At 35.9% G+C, this 18694-nt stretch overlaps 1 long non-coding RNA gene across 1 annotated transcript in view; it reads right to left on the bottom strand.

Annotated features, from left to right (window-relative positions):
- LOC114006540 (uncharacterized) overlaps positions 1 to 299 on the bottom strand; it is a 34699-nt gene extending 34400 nt beyond the window's left edge. Inside the window, exon 1 of the long non-coding RNA XR_003548250.1 lies at positions 134 to 299. This is a non-coding gene — a long non-coding RNA (uncharacterized LOC114006540). The remainder of the gene's footprint in view (positions 1 to 133) is intronic.
- Positions 300 to 18694: the final 18395 nt, after the last annotated feature.

Genomic DNA, 18694 nt, shown 5'->3' with positions numbered 1-18694 from the left:
TTCCCTTTCCACCCATAATGATCTACTACTCCCATGCCTCGTGTTCTAAATTATTACCCTGCTGAGCAGCTAATGGTCCTACACTCTGCCTTGTCTCCAAGCCTTTCCATGCTGTTCCCTCCTTCCTTCTTACCCCATCATCTCTATATTTCATTTGGTTAAATCCTCATCCTCCAGGTTCCAGTTTGGGCATTATCTCTTCCAGGATGCTTTTCTCTTCCTTCAAGTGTGGAATAACTCCCCCAGTTTTGTGCTGTCATGGTAAAACTTGCCCAGGTGAATGAGTTTTCATGGTCCTGGTCACATCTTCCTGGAATTAGCATACAGTGCTTGTACTAGTGCTGAGCTAGTGGCCCTGACCAGACAACTGACCTTTCAAGTTAGACTGGGTCTGTTTTACAGGTGTTATCTCCCAGGGTCTAGCATGGTGCCTGGAACATTCAGTCCTCATATAAATATTTGTTAAATAAATAAGCACAAATAAGTGAGCATAGGCCCAGTCATGGTAGCACACACTGGATGCTACTGCTTGGCAGGTGAGGCCATGTGGGAGGACTGGGTTCAATTCCTAGTCCACCCTAAAAACTGGATTCAGTGATGCATGACTGTGGTCCCACAGCGTGACTGTGCTCAACCCAGGAGGCTAAAGTAGGAGGACTGTGACATAGTGAAGCCCTGTCTAAACCACACACATAACCACCACCACCTCACCAAAAATAAATAAATTTTAAAAATAAATGAGATATAGCTCCTATCCTACTACATGTCTTACTACAAACCTCACATTGAGTTATGTGATTTTGTGTATGCATTAAATTATTTGAAGCCATTCATCTGTTAACAAGACCCCTTATCTCCACCCCAGCACAAGTCCTTAGATGTAGCAAGTACTCTGTAAGTGTTGGACAATGGATTATTTAGTAGAAGCTCTTTGTGCCCAATGAGATAGGTGACATCTCTGTCACCCAGAAGCTGTAACAATGCCCAGTCTAGTCCCCTGTTGCTGTCTGTGCTGTGCTAGAACTCACTATTGGACACTTGATCAAAAATTGGTTCATCATCAGAAGACTTTGGTCTAGTACATTTTAAGAGATCCCAAAAGGCCCAGTTCCCCCTTTATCGTTCCCCTTAAACTCACCGACCTGAAAGGTATCATCAGTGTTCTGCATCCTTAGCGTAAGGCTTTGATCTCCATCACAGTGTAGATAGTCCTAGAAAAAGGTACCCCTCATAGTCGACAAGACCCTAGAGCCTGACATCTGCAACATCACTCCAACCTCTCTGTACAGTTCTTAGGTGGATTCACATCTTGGTTAAGATGCCTGGTCTCCTGGCAGGCTAATCAACTAGTGCATAGTTGTCTGCAAAACTGTAGCTTCATGTCAGCATCAAGTAGAGAAAAGAATCCTAAGAAACTGGAATTTGGATGGGGAAGACTTGATAGTGAGAGGGTTCTCTGAGAATTATTCTGACTAAATATGATGCTGTGGAAATCCACAAGCTTCTAGAAAGAAGTCTGGGGATATTTATGCCTGGAATAGAGTTGGACCTTCAGGGGAGATCGGAAAAATGGAAGGAAAAGAGAACCAAACACGAGCTTCCCAAATGTTATGAGTTTTTCCTCCAACTGTGCCTTGACCACAGGTGACATTTGGAAAATACAACAATGGTAACCCTAGAACCACATCAACTAATCTGAGGGTATCTTAGTAGTCCACTAAAAAGACTGGGGACAGTGGAATCAGAAGAATACAGACTTGTTATATTAACCAAGTGATCTCAGACAGGTCATCTTAAAAGAATCAGTTTCTTGGGGCCAGCTGGAGCTGTGGTAGTTAAGGGCGCTGGACTCCCACATGGCTGACCGCAGTTCAAGTCCTAGACCTAGAGGCTTGCTTTCTCACTTTCTCTCTCTCTCCCTCTCTCTGTCCCTCTCTGGTCAAATTTACATAAATAAATAAAGTTAAATTAAAAATTTAGTTTCTTGGGGGCAGCAGTTGGAGTAATGGCTGCGTCACTGGACTCCCATGTAGTCAACTGCGGTTTGAGTCCTGGACCCGGTGATTTGAACTCATGCCAGGCACGTGTGTGTGCATGCCCAAGATCCCTAGAGGAGAACGGAGGAGCAGGGATTGAGGCGTGGCCATCCCCACTAGGAGGGAGGTGATTTCTCACTTTCTATCTTTTTATCTCTCTGTCTTTTTTGTGAGTGCATGTGCCCTATAGCAAAAAACTCTCAAAAAATTAGTTTCATAATCTATAAAATGAGAATTATAATGTTTATCTTATGTGCCATTCTGCAAATTAGAGATAATATATGTCTGACATACAGTGGGTGTTGAGTTAGTTTCCTCCCTTCAACAGGATTGCAATGTCTTCTCAGTTTGGTATTTAATTCTTAGTTAAAATCACCCTTGGCTAGCAGAGTGCTCTCAGGGCCTATTTATAAATGAAGAGGGAGGAAATAGAGCATATCTGTAATTCAGAACCCTCAGATTTAGGTGTCTGTTGCTAAAATTCTAAAGTTAACTTTGACTCTGATGTCAAAGCTATTGTTAGAAAAATGTGAAAATGTACCCAGTTAATTACATGTTCTTTACATACCCAAACATCTAAGCATTTTTCTGTGGGAGAAATGGTATATGACTTGATGACTTTTTCACTTGTCATTCTCATGAGTTGGCCTTTTAGAGGTAGAGTTATCAATACAGACACGGTGTCAATTTAAGCCCTTAGGATTTTCCATACCTCATCAATCCAGATCATGCCAAATTTTATTGGCTCACTCTGCTTGCTAAAGGAGGTCCAGGTGCATCCTTTTGTTATTATCCCATGAGATTTTTGTTTTCTCTCAAAAAAAGAAAAAAAATAAAATTTAAACAAATTTAGGGGACCAGCAGATGGTATAATGGTTATGTCACTCGACTCCCACGTAGATGACCACAGTTCCAGTCCCAGACCTGGTGACTTAAAACTCAAGCCAGGCACATGTGTGTGCATGCCCAAAATCCTGAGAGGAGAATGGAGGAGAAGGGATTGTGGCATGGCCATCTCCCCTGAGGGGTTATTTCTCACTTTCTGTGTCTCTGTCCCTCTGGCAAGCATAAACACCCTATAAAAAAATCTCTCTCTCTTAAAAAAAAAATTAAACTTCTTTAAGGAGCAATTAATGCATTCTTTAACTTCAGTTTGGGCAAAATTATCTGAGTGCTGAATTTTTTTTATTAATATCACTACTTTCAAAGTTTTTTTTTTAAATAACCTTTTTGGTTCTTTATTATACTAGAGCACATGCACACACATGTGAAAGAAAGAGAGACAGCTAGAGATAAGCACCCCCACACTGTCAGGTCATGCCACAATTCCCTTCCTGCAGACTTCCTGCTCACAGTTCTTGGCCACTCATGTGTGTGCACAACATGTTTAAAAGGCTAAATAAGGGGTCACCATGTGGGATTTGACTTCTTGTGAGTGAAAGTTCACTACTGAGCCATGGCACTAGCCCAATATCCCTGTTTTAAATTCATCTTTTACTTTCTTAGCATATTCTAAGTGTCTCCTGCCAAATCACATTTAGCATTTTCAACTTGAATAAGGTTTTGTAATTTTTTCTTCCATGAACAAAGGAGAGAGAAAAAAAGAGAGGGAGAAAGATAAAGAAGGAAATGAAGAGAGGGAAGGAGAGAGAAAGAACAGTCCTCCAAAATGATCCTGGTGGCACAATCCGCCCCCAACCTCAGTCAGGCCCAGTTTACGAACAAGTGTGTACCCAGTGTACTCAACGTAGTCTTCAGACTTGAACTGGGGTCCTCCCATGTGGGATTGCCTCACAAAATATATTTTGTTCCTGCACTGCCATCTGGTTCTGCTTAGACCTATTTTTTGAGTCATCACTAAAAATGCTATGCATGAAGGGGAGGGGTGGTGGTACAGTAAATGGCAGTTTTGCTCTCAATGATGTCACTTTCTGAAATAAACAAAGCTCAACAGAATGAACAAACTAAGGTATCTTTAATTTTTAGTGTCAGTACACATCAAAATTATGCAAAAGAGCCTTTGTGTTTGTTTGTAAAACAAAAGGGAATCTAGTGGGACATTAACAAGTCCTGCAGGTTGTGGGTAATGACTTGAGTTATCAGACTCTCCACTGCACTCCAGGACAGGAAGCATCCTAGGACTGCACCCACTGATTGCAGGTGGCACACTTGAAATCCTTTAACAATCTGAGCCCAACTCCCACCTCCCACACTTCTACAGTGACCTCTGCAAAGACTATGCTGCTCCCTTTGAGCAGCACTGATTTAGACAGTAATTTCTATATACCAGCAACACAGAATACTTAATAATTTACTTGAATATAAAGTGCCTTTTCAAAGAGTTACTGTTTTAACAGTATGAATGAAAATTTGGGGGTTGGCCCCATAACACAGTGGTTAATGAAGACAAGTCCCAGATGGCCAATCACAGTTCAAGACTTGGTTTCAACAGCTTGAGAGATACATAAGGTATCCATGTGACTCCACAATGGGAAGGAGAAATGGAGGGAAGGAGAAATGGAGGAAAGGGGGTGACCATACTCCATAGGGAGGTTTTCTCTCTCTTTCTCTGGCAAACAGAAGTACGCTCAGAAGAAAGAGAGAGAGAAAGAGAAGGGAGAGAGGGAGGAAGGAAGGAAGGAAGGAAGGAAGGAAGGAAGGAAGGAAGGAAGGAAAGAAGGAAGAAGAGCGAGAACAAGAGAGAGCAAAAGAGGAAGGAAAATAAAATTGTTATGTACTCCTCTATATTATAATCAGAATTTTTGTGGTGATGGGTTCTTGTGTATTTTTAGCAGAAAGCCAAACTGACTCTTAAAATTATCCATACCCATGTTCTTGTTCTTTTTTGCCTTAAAATGACATGGCATCTTATTTTACAATAAGAAAACAATAAAAAATGATTTTTCTAATAACCTTATTTCTAAAGATTTTCTTTGTTTAAATTTTTTTTAAGGGTTTTTGCCACAGGGCATGTGTGCTTGCCAGAGAGAGAGAGAGAGAAAGAGAGAGAGACAGTGAAAGAGAAAGTGAGATCACCCCCAGGAGAAATGGCCACACATAATCCCTTCTCCCCCATTCTCCTCTCAGGATTCTGGGCACACACACATATGTGCCTGGCATGATTTTCAAGTTACCAAGTCTGGGACTCAAACTGCAGTCAGCCATGTGGGAGTCCAATGCCTTCACCACACCACCTGTTGGCTCCTAAAATCTTTTGATTTTTAAATGAAAACATTTCAGATTCTATTTTTGGTTAATTCCACAGAACTTAGTATAGAAGCAAAGCAAAACAAAATATAACCACCACCCTCCACTTTCTGAAAACCTGTCTCTTAGAAGAGTGACAAGTTTGGTCAGTTCTCTTAGAATGGAAGTATGTGTGCTCTAATGGTGCAGGGAAGAACTGCATTTCCCTATTATAGTAAGAGTTTACAACAACTTATTCTCCGCCATTGACAAGATTCTGTTTTTTAGCCAAGGCACCATTTAAAAACATGAAACTGATTCTCAAATTTTTACCTGATTTATAAATTGGAAGATTTAAGTGTATCTTAAGAAATGAGTAGATGAAAAAAATTTTTTCAAAATGCTTCCTTATTATTTACCATGGATACTTAAATCTTACTTAAAATAAACCATTCAAAAGTTCTTAAACTGCAATCCAGACCTAAATGAGTGATCTGAAGTAATAGGTAGGAGTAGGAGAGGAGGTGAGCTGATGGAGTTTGAGGGTTACTTCTAGTCATAGTCCTTCACCTAGGGCTGCATCAATTTTTTCTGTTTTATTTGTATGCTTCCACAAGATTTTGTTTGAACAAAGAATTTCCCCTTCTTTAAAAAAATGTGAAAAAGCCCCTGCCCTAAGGGAAATTAGGCAGTGGATGTAAAGAAATATAATATAGGTCAAATTTCATCACAACATATACTATTGTGACAAATATCTCTATACAGCAAAAGATTTCTGAGCTCTAGGCAATAACCCATCTGTCTTAAGAACATGCAACATAACCAAATAAAAGAATCTGGGCAATCTTTTTTATTATAATGGCCTTTGACCTGTATTCCTTGGTTGTTAGAAGACTGAATCTTTAAGTTGAAATTTAGTATTGTTCGTTTCCTCTACATAGAAACATTTTTTTTCAATCTGCTTGATGCCTGCCTAATGTTTATAATGACATAAAAGATCTGCATAGTTAAAAGAGGCAGATAGCAATGCGGTCCACAAATGTTAAATGGTTACTATTTAACTATGATTCCAAGAATGAGAAGAATGATAATCACAAAAGCAATGTTGAGTCCCTTTATGGCTAACACTACCATAGAGGAACTCAATAGTTCCCTTTCTTTTCTTCCTTGTTATCCAAAAGCAGATCTTGACTTGGACACATTGGCATCTGAAATATATCCATAGACCTCCAGTCTTCTTCACTATTAAGTACAACCAGTAAAATACAAAAGTGTCATGTGGATCTTCACAGAAGGCTATTGAAAGAGTCTTTGCAGAAAGAATTTGTCATCCTTTTGCACTCTACAAGTTCATTGCAGTGACTAGAATGTCCACTGCCATTGGAAAATTAGTTGTTCTTGAGGATGGAAGTGTTGTGTTGTGAAACAGAAAAATAGAAGAATACTTTCCTAAAGCGTTTGAAGAACTGCCTTGGATTGCCTATCTCTCAACTACGATTACAAGAAAGAATTACGTGATTTATTCACAATGGTTGGGATTCTGTTACTAGCAGTCAAACATAATTGATTTATCTTCCTATTACAACCTGTATGTCCTTCTTTCTGCTATACTTTGGTATTGTATTGAGTCTATTTATCTATCCATTCAAAAGATGCTATGTAACTTTTCTATGTACCAGGGCTAAGCCTGAGATTAAGATTTTAGCAATTGAGATAAATAAAATACACATCTTCCCTTTGTGGAAATCTCCTAAATTCAGTCCTTCTAATAGACAATGTGACATTATTAATGGTGCTTATAGAGCCATATGAGAAAATGCTTTAAAGTTCTAGTAAAACTTAGCATGTGCTTGTTTTATTTTGTAGCAATTTGAAATTTTTTTCAGTTCTGTTGAGGTATAGATGATACAATAAACCACACATTTTCAGGCATATAATTTGATAAGCTTTGAAATATGCATACAAGCCTAAAACCACCACTACATTCAAAATAGTAAATATATCCATCATCCTTCAAAGTTTTCTTGTGTCCTTTCAAAGCTCTCCTCTCAACCCTCTTTCTTACCTTGCATCCCATTCTCAGGTAACTGTCAACCTGCTTTTGTCCCATATAGATTAGCTTGCATTTTTTGAAAGTTTTATATAAGCATTCTAGATTTTGACCAACAATTTTGATGGAAAGCACTTGACCACATTCATGAATATTTTTGCTCAGTCTAGAACCTAATCTGTTTCCTGGATTTTTCAGATGGCAAACCATTCAGCTATTGTTTGCTTTTTCCATATTTTATAGGACTTTATCTGAAGTTAGCTACACATCAATAAGAAAGGAGAAGCCCATAATCTTCATCCTATCAGTTACATACACAGACAAATATTTTTATTTGTAAGTATAAACAGATGTTAAGGTGAGACTTAAATACTACTTGATTGGTGGAAAAGAGAAGGAGCTTAAAAAGATTCCCATTGAACTCAAAATACTTAATGACTTCTGGACTCTATGCATTTTATGGTATAAAGAGTAAATATACATATATACATTACCGTTTTTCAGAAGAATTTCAAAGGTTATAAACATTGAAAGTTATCATACATTTTTCCTTAATGCTATCAATTGGTCTGAACAGATCATTTCAGCATAAATATAGTATAAATGTTGGTACTTTGTAAAGAATATGGATGTGAATATAATTACCAAATAAAATACGACATGTCTAGATATATTTCAGTTTCACATAAACAATAAATAATATTTTAGTATAAATATACCCCTTAAATTACCTGAAAAATACTTATGCTAAAAGAAATGACTTGTTTTTCTAAGCTAAAATTGAAATTTAACTGTGTATTTCTGCATTTTTATTTGTTAAATCTAGCAAACTTAAAAGTGTGTATATAGGGGGGGTTGGAAAATCCTGATATATTTGGGAGACACAGCTGGGCAGAAAGGAGAGAAAATGGGACTTCAGTGCTGGTTGAGATGGAGATTAAATACCTTCTGTTGGATTTATTGATTGGACCCATTTATAAATCTAAAATAAGCACTTTCTTGTTGTTAGGATTGTAAAAATAAAAACTTGAGGGATGGGGAAGTAGCATAGTGGTTAAGGGCACTGGACTCCCACATGGCAGACAGTGGTTCCAGTCCCAGACTTGAGGCTTGCTTTCTCTCTTTCTTGCTCTCTCTTTCTCTGTCCCTCTCTGGTCAAATTGAAATAAATAAATAAAGTTAAATGAAATAATTCTTTAAAAAAATAATAAATTTTTTTAAAAAAACTTGATTATAACCTGTGAGTAGATCACTTTATGTCAACTTTAAGTGATTTAAGATGCCTGTGTCTGGATCCAGAACTTGTCATTCTGGGAAACCCTCTAAACTTGGGTAGCTCTTGTCCAAATTAACCCTTGGTTCAACTGACAAAAAGTCAAACATTTCAGAATAAATATGAAGTACAAGTTCCCAAAATATCCCTGGAAGAAGGTACTGTTTTGGGAAAGACTTCATCAAAGGAGCCCCTTATGCCATAAAATAAGGCTCTAGAAACTGAAAGACATCTGATTCCTAGAGTTATCTTGTTTCAGATAACTCTAACAATCAATGTGAATCAAACACAGAAGATCCCATCCATCAAGTAGGAGAAGCAACTTAAGAAAGTTTCCTTGTTACCTCCCACAGATCCCCATCATGTATACCTCCCACCCCCACTTCCTGCCTCCTCCAGCTCATTAGCCAATGACTGCTCCTGATGACCAGGCTATGCCAAAAGGCAGTGGGGGGAGGTGGGGAGAGGGGCAAGAGTAAGCTTTAGGAGTCCCTGCTCTCAAATATATTTTTCTTCCTACACTTGGACACCATCCTGAATTTCTCTAAGCAGTATTGTTTGGGTGTTTGGATTAGACTCCCATTCGTGCATCTGTTTCTGCCTCGCTAGAGGAATCAAGTGTTGGTGGAGACAGCTCATTGACTATGTAAGAAGATAGGTCCCTGAAAACCAAGGTGGAGCCTAACCCATTAAGCCATTAGGTTTCATGTTCTCTTGTTTTATAGCACTTTTATTCACCAGCCACAGTGGGAGGCATTCTGACGGGTCTTTGACCTTTCGAGGATAAGGTCACGTGGCACCTCAGCACTGTGAGTGAGCACACAAGGCTCTTTGTTTCTCCATAAGCGGAACTCCCTGACCCTGTGATGGGTTAGATGGTGTTTTGAGGGGAACTGGGAAACTGTCTCCCTCTTCCCTTTCTTTCCCCTACCACCTGGCCACCACCTTCCCCAAATATGCCAAATATCTCCCAGATGGCTCATACTTGGTCACAAAGTCATCTTGAACTTCATGCAGGGAATGTGGACTATTAAATTAACATGATGCTGCCTGATTAAGTGAAAATTCACAGGTTTATAAAATAGGGATTACACTCCTAACCCTGTTGTTAGTCCCAGGAACATCATCCACTGTCACTTTTTTTCATCTTTCATAATGTCTTGCATTTAGAGTGCTCTGTAATTGTCTGTTTACTTATCAAAAAACATAAAAAAAGAATCCAATCAAACACCAACTGGTGCTCTCTTGGATAGTACTTTAAACACATAGGTCCCTACATAATTCCTAACCAGAAGAGTACAAAGTATGATATTTGACCAAGCTTACCATAAATACTCTTCCACTGAATTTAAAATCCTATCTACCTTTCACATCTCTTATTAGAGTTTTAAACTAACATCTCTCACTTTTCAACCCTGACCTGAACAAAAGAATTTCAAAATTACTTTTGTAAAAGTAATTTCAAATTCCTATTTGAAAACTAATAGTAAGTTTCAGCTCACTGGAAGAAAGACACTAGTAGTTAGCGAGGCAGTGGATGAGGAATAGCGACCTGGAGAGCAGTTTTGATCTTGATGCCACTGATTTTAGCCATGAAAGATATTGTCCAAACCAGGGGTTTTTGGCAATGAAATGAGTGCACTAAGAAAAATTAATCTGGGGCAACAGGCATATACCCAATAAGTTCACACTACAAATAAATCTACACAAGTCAATTTCTCTCTTGGAAGCTCCATTTCATCGTCTACAAAATTGAGAAGTAGATGAGATGACCTTTGTGACTCCTTCAATACTAAAGTCTTGAGCTGAAATCCAGTTTTCATTTCTTATTCCCAACTGTACATCTATATTTAAAATAGGAATATATGCTTTTTGTTTATTCACATCTTTTCCCACCTTTCTATTCGATGGACATTTCTGGCCACCCAAAATCGTCTCAGAGATCAATTTTGGGAAACTCGGTATTTCTAATTGTCTGTCTCTGGGTCTGCAGTAGCTTTCAGTGTTCTATCAAAAAGGCAGTCATCCTAAGGAGAGTGAGGACCACTGCTTCCTCTCACTCTTCCTCGAATGCTGTTTCCTTGTCATTTTAGCAGGAAGCAAGCAATGGAAATGGTGGGGAGACCAATGAAATATATTTATCCTTCATCACCAAACCCTCAGTTTTCTATAGCTGCCTCATTTCTATTCATCACATCCTTTAGCAATGATGATGCACTACACAACTTTTTTCTGAAACAATAGCTAACATATGTACCTTCTTCCTGCACAACAAAAATAATAATTTATTATTTCTACATGTGTTATTTCAATTTATCTTCATGTCCATTTGAAGAGCTTCAAATTAGATGATTCAGAGAGGACAAGAGATTTGTCTAAAGAGAAACAGCTAGAAAACAGCCACTAGAACTGAAATGCAGTCCAACTTTAGTATGCAGTATTGCTTCTCAGGAGATCCAATGATGGATGAAGTGAAGACTAATAATGATTAGTAACATTGATGTATAAAAGTATTTAAAATATGTTTTAAATACCAAAAGTTTGGTAAAAAGAAGACATAGCCACTATTGTCACCAATGGGTTATGACATTCTCACACAGCTTATCTTTCAACATGACTCTCTCTAATCTCCAGCAGAAGGTTCAAGCACTAGAATCAACACTAGGGGATTATTCAATGGTCCCGTATCCTGATTAAAACACCAACATTTATCATCTAACCACAGGTAAATGGATAGTATAGAAGAGATGTATTCAGTGTTGTAATTGTAGATTTGAAAGGCATATCACATAAATAATTTAAATAGAACTTTTAAAGAAGATATGAAATACCTTATTTAGGGGCCAGTAGGTGGTACAGTGGTTGAAGGCACTGGACTCCCATATGGCAGACTATGGTTAGAATCCTGAACCCAACATCTTGAGAGCCACACTGAAAATGTGTGTGTACCCAAAATCCCTTGAAGAAGATGGAGGAAAAGGAACTGCGGCATGGCCAACCCCCACCCCCCACCCAGGGGATGATTTCTCACATTCCTTCTCTGTGTCTCTCTCCAGTGAGCACACGCACCCTATGGCAAAAATCTTTAAAAATAAATAAATAGATACCTCATTTAAAGAATGGTGAATTACTCAAAAGATTTTACACTCTCATTATTAAAAAGAAGGTTAATGAGACCAAGGAATCACTGGGGAAAAAAATAACTGGGCTTTTTGGAAGTATATTTTTATTCCATATTAAGACTACCAAGGAAGTTTAGTTAATCATCCCCAGAACAACTTGGATTGAATTTAAAATGCAGGTGATTTTAATATCACTAAGTACTCTTGAATTCATGTTAAATACTAAATATATATAAACATTTCTTTTTCAATTTTCTGATTTACATTTCATTGTCATACATCTTTATAGCATGCAATATAGTTTTTCAAGACATGTGATGTGTGATAATCAAATCAAGGATATTACTATGTATTTCATTTTCAACAAAGAATCTCACATTCTTGTGTTGTTAAATGCTTTTTTGCTTTGCCCCTTGCACTCACCCTCCACTATCCACTCCCCTCCTAGTCTTTGGTATCTATGCTTGTCTTCCCTAATATTACATCTTCAAATCTTTCAATTTCTGCCACAGATTGCAGACATATGGCATGTCTCACATTGAGCAGAGACACACTCTGCTTATTTTTCAGTCTGGCTTATCTCATTTAACAGTAAATCTTCTAGATTAATCTACTTTGTAACAAATGATAGCCTCTTCCTGTTCTTTATAGCTGAGTAGTATTCCATTGTGCATATGTGACACATTTTTTTAAAACCTAGTCACTATTTTTTGGGCACTTAGGTTGATTCTGTGTCTTAGCAATTGTGAATAATACTGCAATAAACATGGATGTGCAAGTGTCTTTTCAACTTAATATTTTCCTGCCCAGTTAAATACCAAGGAGTGGGATTACTGGGTCATACATTAGTTCTATTTGGAAATTTTGGAGGAATCTTCATATCATTTTCCACAGTGTCTGTACTAACTTGCATTCTCAAAAGCAGTGGAAGAGAGTTTCCTTTTCAACACAGCCTCACTAGCACTTGTTCTTAGTTTTGTTTTGTTTTGTTTGTTTGTTTGTTTTTTAAATAACAGCCAATCTAACTGGGGTTAAGTGATATATCATTGTGATTTTCATTTGCATTTCCCTTATGATAACAGACATTGAACAATTTTTTATACACTTTTGGCTATGTGCACATCTTCCTCTGAGAGTTGTCCATTCAGTTCATTTGTCCAATTTTTTAGTTGTATTATTAGTTTTTCTGTGATTGAGCTGCTTGAGTTCCCTGGATATTCTGATTATCAATCCCTTATCTGAGGCATAGATTGCAAATAATTTCTCCCATAGTGTATGTTGTCCCTTTATCTTATTTACTACTTCTTTTGCTGTTCAGAAGTTTTTAGCTGGATGTAACCCCACTTGTCTATTTGTTAAATTGTTGTCTGCACTTTAGGGGTCTTATTTAAGAAATCTTTGCCTAGTCTGTTGTCTTCAAGTGATTCTTTTATGTTTTCCAGTAGTAGTTTTATAGTTTGAGGTCTTACATTTAGATCTTTGAGCTATTTTGTATTTATTTTTGTTAATGGTGAGAGAGGTCCAGTTTCATTTTTGTGCAGATAGATATCCAGTTCTACCAGCACCATTTATTGAAAATACTTTCTTTTCTCAACTGAATTGTCTTGTGCTTTTTGTAAAAAATCAATTGGTTATATGTTTTGGGGTTTATTTCTGGATTTTCTATTCTCTTCCATTAGTCGGAGTCTGTTTTGGTAATAGTACCATGCTGTTTTTGTTATCACAACTCCAGAATATATTTTGAGGTGGGATAGTAAAATCCTCTTACTTTATTCTTTTTGCAAAATATTATATAGGCAATATCGAGTCTTTTATGCTTCCAGATAAATTTTAAGATTTTTTCTATTGCTGTGAAAAATATCACTGGTAGTTTGATCAGAGTTGCATTGAATTTGTAAATTAATATGGGTAGAATTGGTATTTTAATTATATGATTCTTCCAGCCCAAAATTAATGGATGTCTCTCTATTTTTTTTGAACAGTATTCTTTTTATTTTTTCTTCTAGAGGTCTTTCACTTTTTGTGTTATGTTTATGCCTAGGTACTTGGAATGTTTATGTGTATGGCTATTGTAAAGAGGATTGTTTCTTCAATTCTGTCTCAATCTGTTGGTGTAAATAAATACTAGATTTTTGTATACTGATTTTATATCCTACAATTTTTACTATTTCTTTTCTTCTGGTACTTTGGGGGTTTTGTTGTTGCTTTTCCAGTTCCTTGAGATTCATCATTAGGTTATTTGTTTGCCATCTTTCCATCATCTACTTTTTTCTTGTGATTATTAATTGCTATAAATTTCTATCTTCGTATTACTTTTACTGTGTCCTGCAGATTATGGAATGTTGTATCTTGGTTGTCATTTGTCTCAACAAATTTTTAAACTTCTGTCTCAATTTCTTCCATACTTTTGAAGTCATTTAGGAGTAAATTGTTTAGTTTCCGTGTATTCATACATTTTTGAAGGATTTCTGGTTTTGGTATCAAAATAATTTCATTGTGGCCAGAAAATATGCTAGCTATAGTTCCTATACTTTTAAATTTATAAATACATGATTTGTGCCTTGTTATGTGATAAATCTGGGCTGAGAAAAATGTGTATTTAGTAATTGCTGGGTGAAATATTCTGTAATTGTCTCTCATTTGTATTATTTTTTCTTTTTAAATTTGCTATAGGGCAAGTGTGCTTGCCAGAGAGATGCGGAGGAAGAGAGAGGAAATGCAAGGAAGCAACTCCCTCCTCCTCCAGGGGATATGGCCACACTGCAGTTCCTTCTCCTTCATTCTCTTCTTGGGATTTTGCTTACAGACACACATGCATCCCATGTGTTTCTCAAGCCAATAGGTCCAAAACTTGGACTATGTAGTTGGACATAAGGGATCCACCTACCTTCACCACCATACCATCAACTGGCCTAGAAATAAATTAATTTTTAAATGAAATGCAAGCAAGCATACACATAATAAGAATAGTTACAGGTTAAAATATAAATAAATTCATGGGGATGAACAATATCATAAGCTAAAATCCATGAAAATAACTTTAAAAGAAAATAAATAAAATTTAAGACAAATAAAAAGCTCTAAAATAATGAAAACTAATCAAAGGTTATATATACTTACTATATGTAAAGTTGTTGAAAGGTACAAACAAAAGGCAAATGTAAGAATACAAAAAAACAATGAGCAACTATCATGAGTAAGAAAGTTGCCAAATGAAAAATTTAAATAATATTTGTTGCCTATAAATTTAATGGATAAATTACTATTTTCTTGCAAAAATAAAATTGTTACCATTTAAAATAAAAATGACTACATATTATTATTGTTAAAAAATGCAACTATTTAGAGGTTTGTAAGAGAAATCAGAACTGCTCATAATTGAAAACATAATTTTGGAAGACTTTGTAATATGCATCAGAAGTTTCAAAATTTGAATGCCCATAAATACAGTAATTCCACTTTTTGAAATACATTCTCAAGAAATCATTACTGATATCTGCAGGTATTTGCATATAATCATGTAGCACAGCATCTAACATTAAAAAAAATCCAATAGGAGATTGAATATAAAATATTATACAGCCCAAAAATAAAATGAGAAAAAAATTGTAAAATATATTTTTTAAAATATACTTTAGCAACCAGATGTTGACACAGTGGTAACACAGCTGGACCCACATGAGAAAGGATGAGAGTTTCCATTCAGGTACTTCCCAGAGCATACCAGAAATATCCATGTATGCTCATGATCCAGGACAGTTGAGACTAGTGGTGGATCACAGCACCAGGACCCTGCTAAGGATCTCTCTCTCTCTCTCTCTCTCTTTCTCTGTCTCTTCTCTTCATCTCTTTCTCAGAATAAATAATTTAAAAATTTTTTTAAATAATACAAATTTTTAAATCCATTCATCTGTTCATGGACATTTGGGTTGATTCCATGTCCTAGCAATTGTGAATAATGCTGCAATTAAAATGAATGTGCAAGTGTTTTTCAAACTGAGTGTTTTCCTATCCTTTGAGTAGATACTCAAAAGTGGAATTGCTGGTCATATGGTAGCATTCTGACTGGGCTTAAGTGTTTTTTATTTGCATTTCCCTCACGTTGAAAGATGTTAAGTGTGTTTTCATATGCTTTTTGGCTGTCCATATGTCTTCTTTGAAGAGTTATCTGTTCAGCTCATTTGCCTATTTTTTAATTGGATTGGCTATTTTTTTGGGGGGGAGGGCAGGTAAACTGCTTGGGTTCCCTGTATATTCTGGTTATCAACCCAAATGTGCAAGAACAGATAAACAGATTGAAAAAATGTGACACATATCCACTATGGAATACTACTTAGCCATAAAGAACAATAAGACCCTGAAGTGTGATACAAAGTGGATGAATACGGAAGATTTAAAGTTGAGCAAATTAAGTCAGGCTATGATAGACAGGCATTGCAGGTCCCTGCTTAATATATACTGAATAGACATTCAGTATGCACTCTATTGCAGAAATCGAAAGACTGGAAAGCATACTAGCAGGGAGGTAACCAAAGATACTGGAGACAGCATGGGACAGGGTAGGTAATGGGAGGGAAGAAGTGAATCAGGGGGAAAACATTTTAAAAGAAACAAAAAGTCACCTGTTGATGACAATGTACAAGGTGATATCTATGATTTGACTAATATACACTCTATTCACGCTGGTAAAACCCATTTGATATGCTGTAAAGATGTACTGTGATTAAATATAAATTTAAAAAATTAAAAATAAAATATCTGATTTACAGAAGAGAATGAAAAATTTTAAATTAAAAAAATTTTAGTTTTTAAAATACGTATGTAGTTTAAGGAGATGGAAATAATTGCCAGTATAGACAACAAAATAAGAAAAGTAAATCTTTTTGAGTAATGGATTTGTTGATGGGGTTTAATCTTATTTTACATTGTATATGTTCCCCGATGAATAAAATAGTAATAAATTATTTTAATAAAGAACATAGAGAATAAAATATGTTTTCTATAAACAGCCAATAACTGGTGAGAAATATTTGAAAAGAAGCAAATTACCAAAAAATATAAATAATCTAGAAACAAAGATCAAGAATTGAAATTCTAAAAGATGAAAATCTATGATACATTGTGAGATTCAGAAACTTACTACATTACAATGTCAATTACATAAACATTAATGTGTACATAAATAGAAATCTAATCACCCATCTACATTTTTTTCTTGGAATATCACAAAACGATTCTAATATTCTTTGAAATGAACACATTGGAGAGACCAGAAACTACTTTTTCATAATAAGTTAGGAAGATTTATCTAGCAGAACTTTAAAAGTGGTAATATCTAAGTAAGTGTAACTAAATATGAAGAAAGAAAAATTTCTTTTTGACTACAAAAAAAGTAATAATTTCTTAAGTTAAAAAAGTCATATGCAAAATGAAATGTTCTTTTCAAACTAGAAAATTAGTCTAAATTAGTCTAAATATATATCACAAATTTATATGGCAAAAAGGTTATCTCTAAGACGTGAAGATCAATAAATCAATAAAAATTGAACTGTTCAATAGAAAATCAACTCAGAATATTTAGCAGTAAGACATTGAAATGGGCTAGATAAACAAAAATAGGTAACTGGCTAAACAAATTATGATACAACTTTATTATGTGATGCTATATTTCAATTATAATCATGTTGTAGAAGAAAATATTGTATGATAATACAGACAACTATTGTTTAGTGAATAAAATGATTTAATATCTTGGAAAATTTTACAGCTTTTGGAAAAAAAAACATGCATATATAAAAGACTAGAGCATTGGGACCAGCAGATCGTGTAATCATTATATTGCTGGACTCCCACATAGTCGACAGGGATTCGAGTCCCGGACCCAGGGACTTAAAACTCACGCCAGGCATATGTGCATGCATGCCAAAAATCCCAAGAGGAGAATGAAGGAGAAGAGATTGTGACATGGCCAACCCCTCAGGTGGGGGGGGAGGGAGGGTGATTTCTCTCTTTCTATCTCTCTGGCTCTGTGGCAAGTGCACACACCCTATAGCAAAAAATCTCTCTCTCTCTTTATAAAAAAAAAAAAAAAAGACTAGAGCATATATACCAAAATAATGAAAACATTTTTTTTTCTCTAAGGAATAGAAGATGAATAATAATATTTCAGTCTTTGCACTCTTCTATACTGCACAATTTTGTCTACATTAAAAAGAAATAAGGTATTTCTTCTGCAATCAGGAGAAAAATGTATGCACAAATAATATGGCATGTCCTAATTTTGAAATCTAATAACTGAACAATAAGAATATGTTAGCTTTGTTATTCTGGAGCTGAAAAAGAGACAAATGCCTTTGCTAATCCTGATAAACCATAGTAAAAAAAAATGAAATAAAGAAACCTAGCTTGGGTGGTATAGCCCTTAGTGTACTGGTCTGCAGTGTTGGAAGCCATATAGCCAGCTGCAAGTTGGGATCCTTGTCTGGTCAGCCTGAAACATGTGTGCATGTGTCCAAGATCCTGACAAGCCAGAAAAGAGGATCACAGCATGACCAGACTCTTTGGCGAATATCTTTTTCTTTCTTACTCTCTCTCTCATGCATACACATGGACTATATATCATGAATAAAAAACAAAAGTGAAAAGAAAGAAAGAAAATACAAGAATCTGAAAAGGTACATTTATGTATATTTAAAAGCATACCAGGCTAATCTCTGAATATAAGGTAGACTAACTTTTTATTTCAGAATTTTGTAGGTTCCTATTAATAACAAGGTTTAATATGACAATAAGTTTTCAAACATAATTATTTCTGGTGCCATCCTGTGACAGAAAATAGGAAAATAGCTATCTAAAGATAGATCTGATATAAGTATGTGTTTTCCTGGAATAAAGGTATCTGTAAACATATAATGCAGATTATATTTTATTAAGCTGAGTGTCATCAGCTGCTGTGAGTCATTAGAATTAACAGAAAGCATAGCAATGTAACATGATCACTAATGTTTTAAATAATATTTAATTCTAG

The sequence above is a fragment of the Tupaia chinensis genome, unplaced genomic scaffold, assembly GCF_000334495.1.
Source record: "Tupaia chinensis unplaced genomic scaffold, TupChi_1.0 Scaffold148723_1, whole genome shotgun sequence".
Classification (NCBI taxonomy): domain Eukaryota; kingdom Metazoa; phylum Chordata; class Mammalia; order Scandentia; family Tupaiidae; genus Tupaia; species Tupaia belangeri.
The sequence above is the reverse complement of the archived record's forward strand: the minus strand, read 5'-3'. Positions and strand labels throughout refer to the sequence as shown.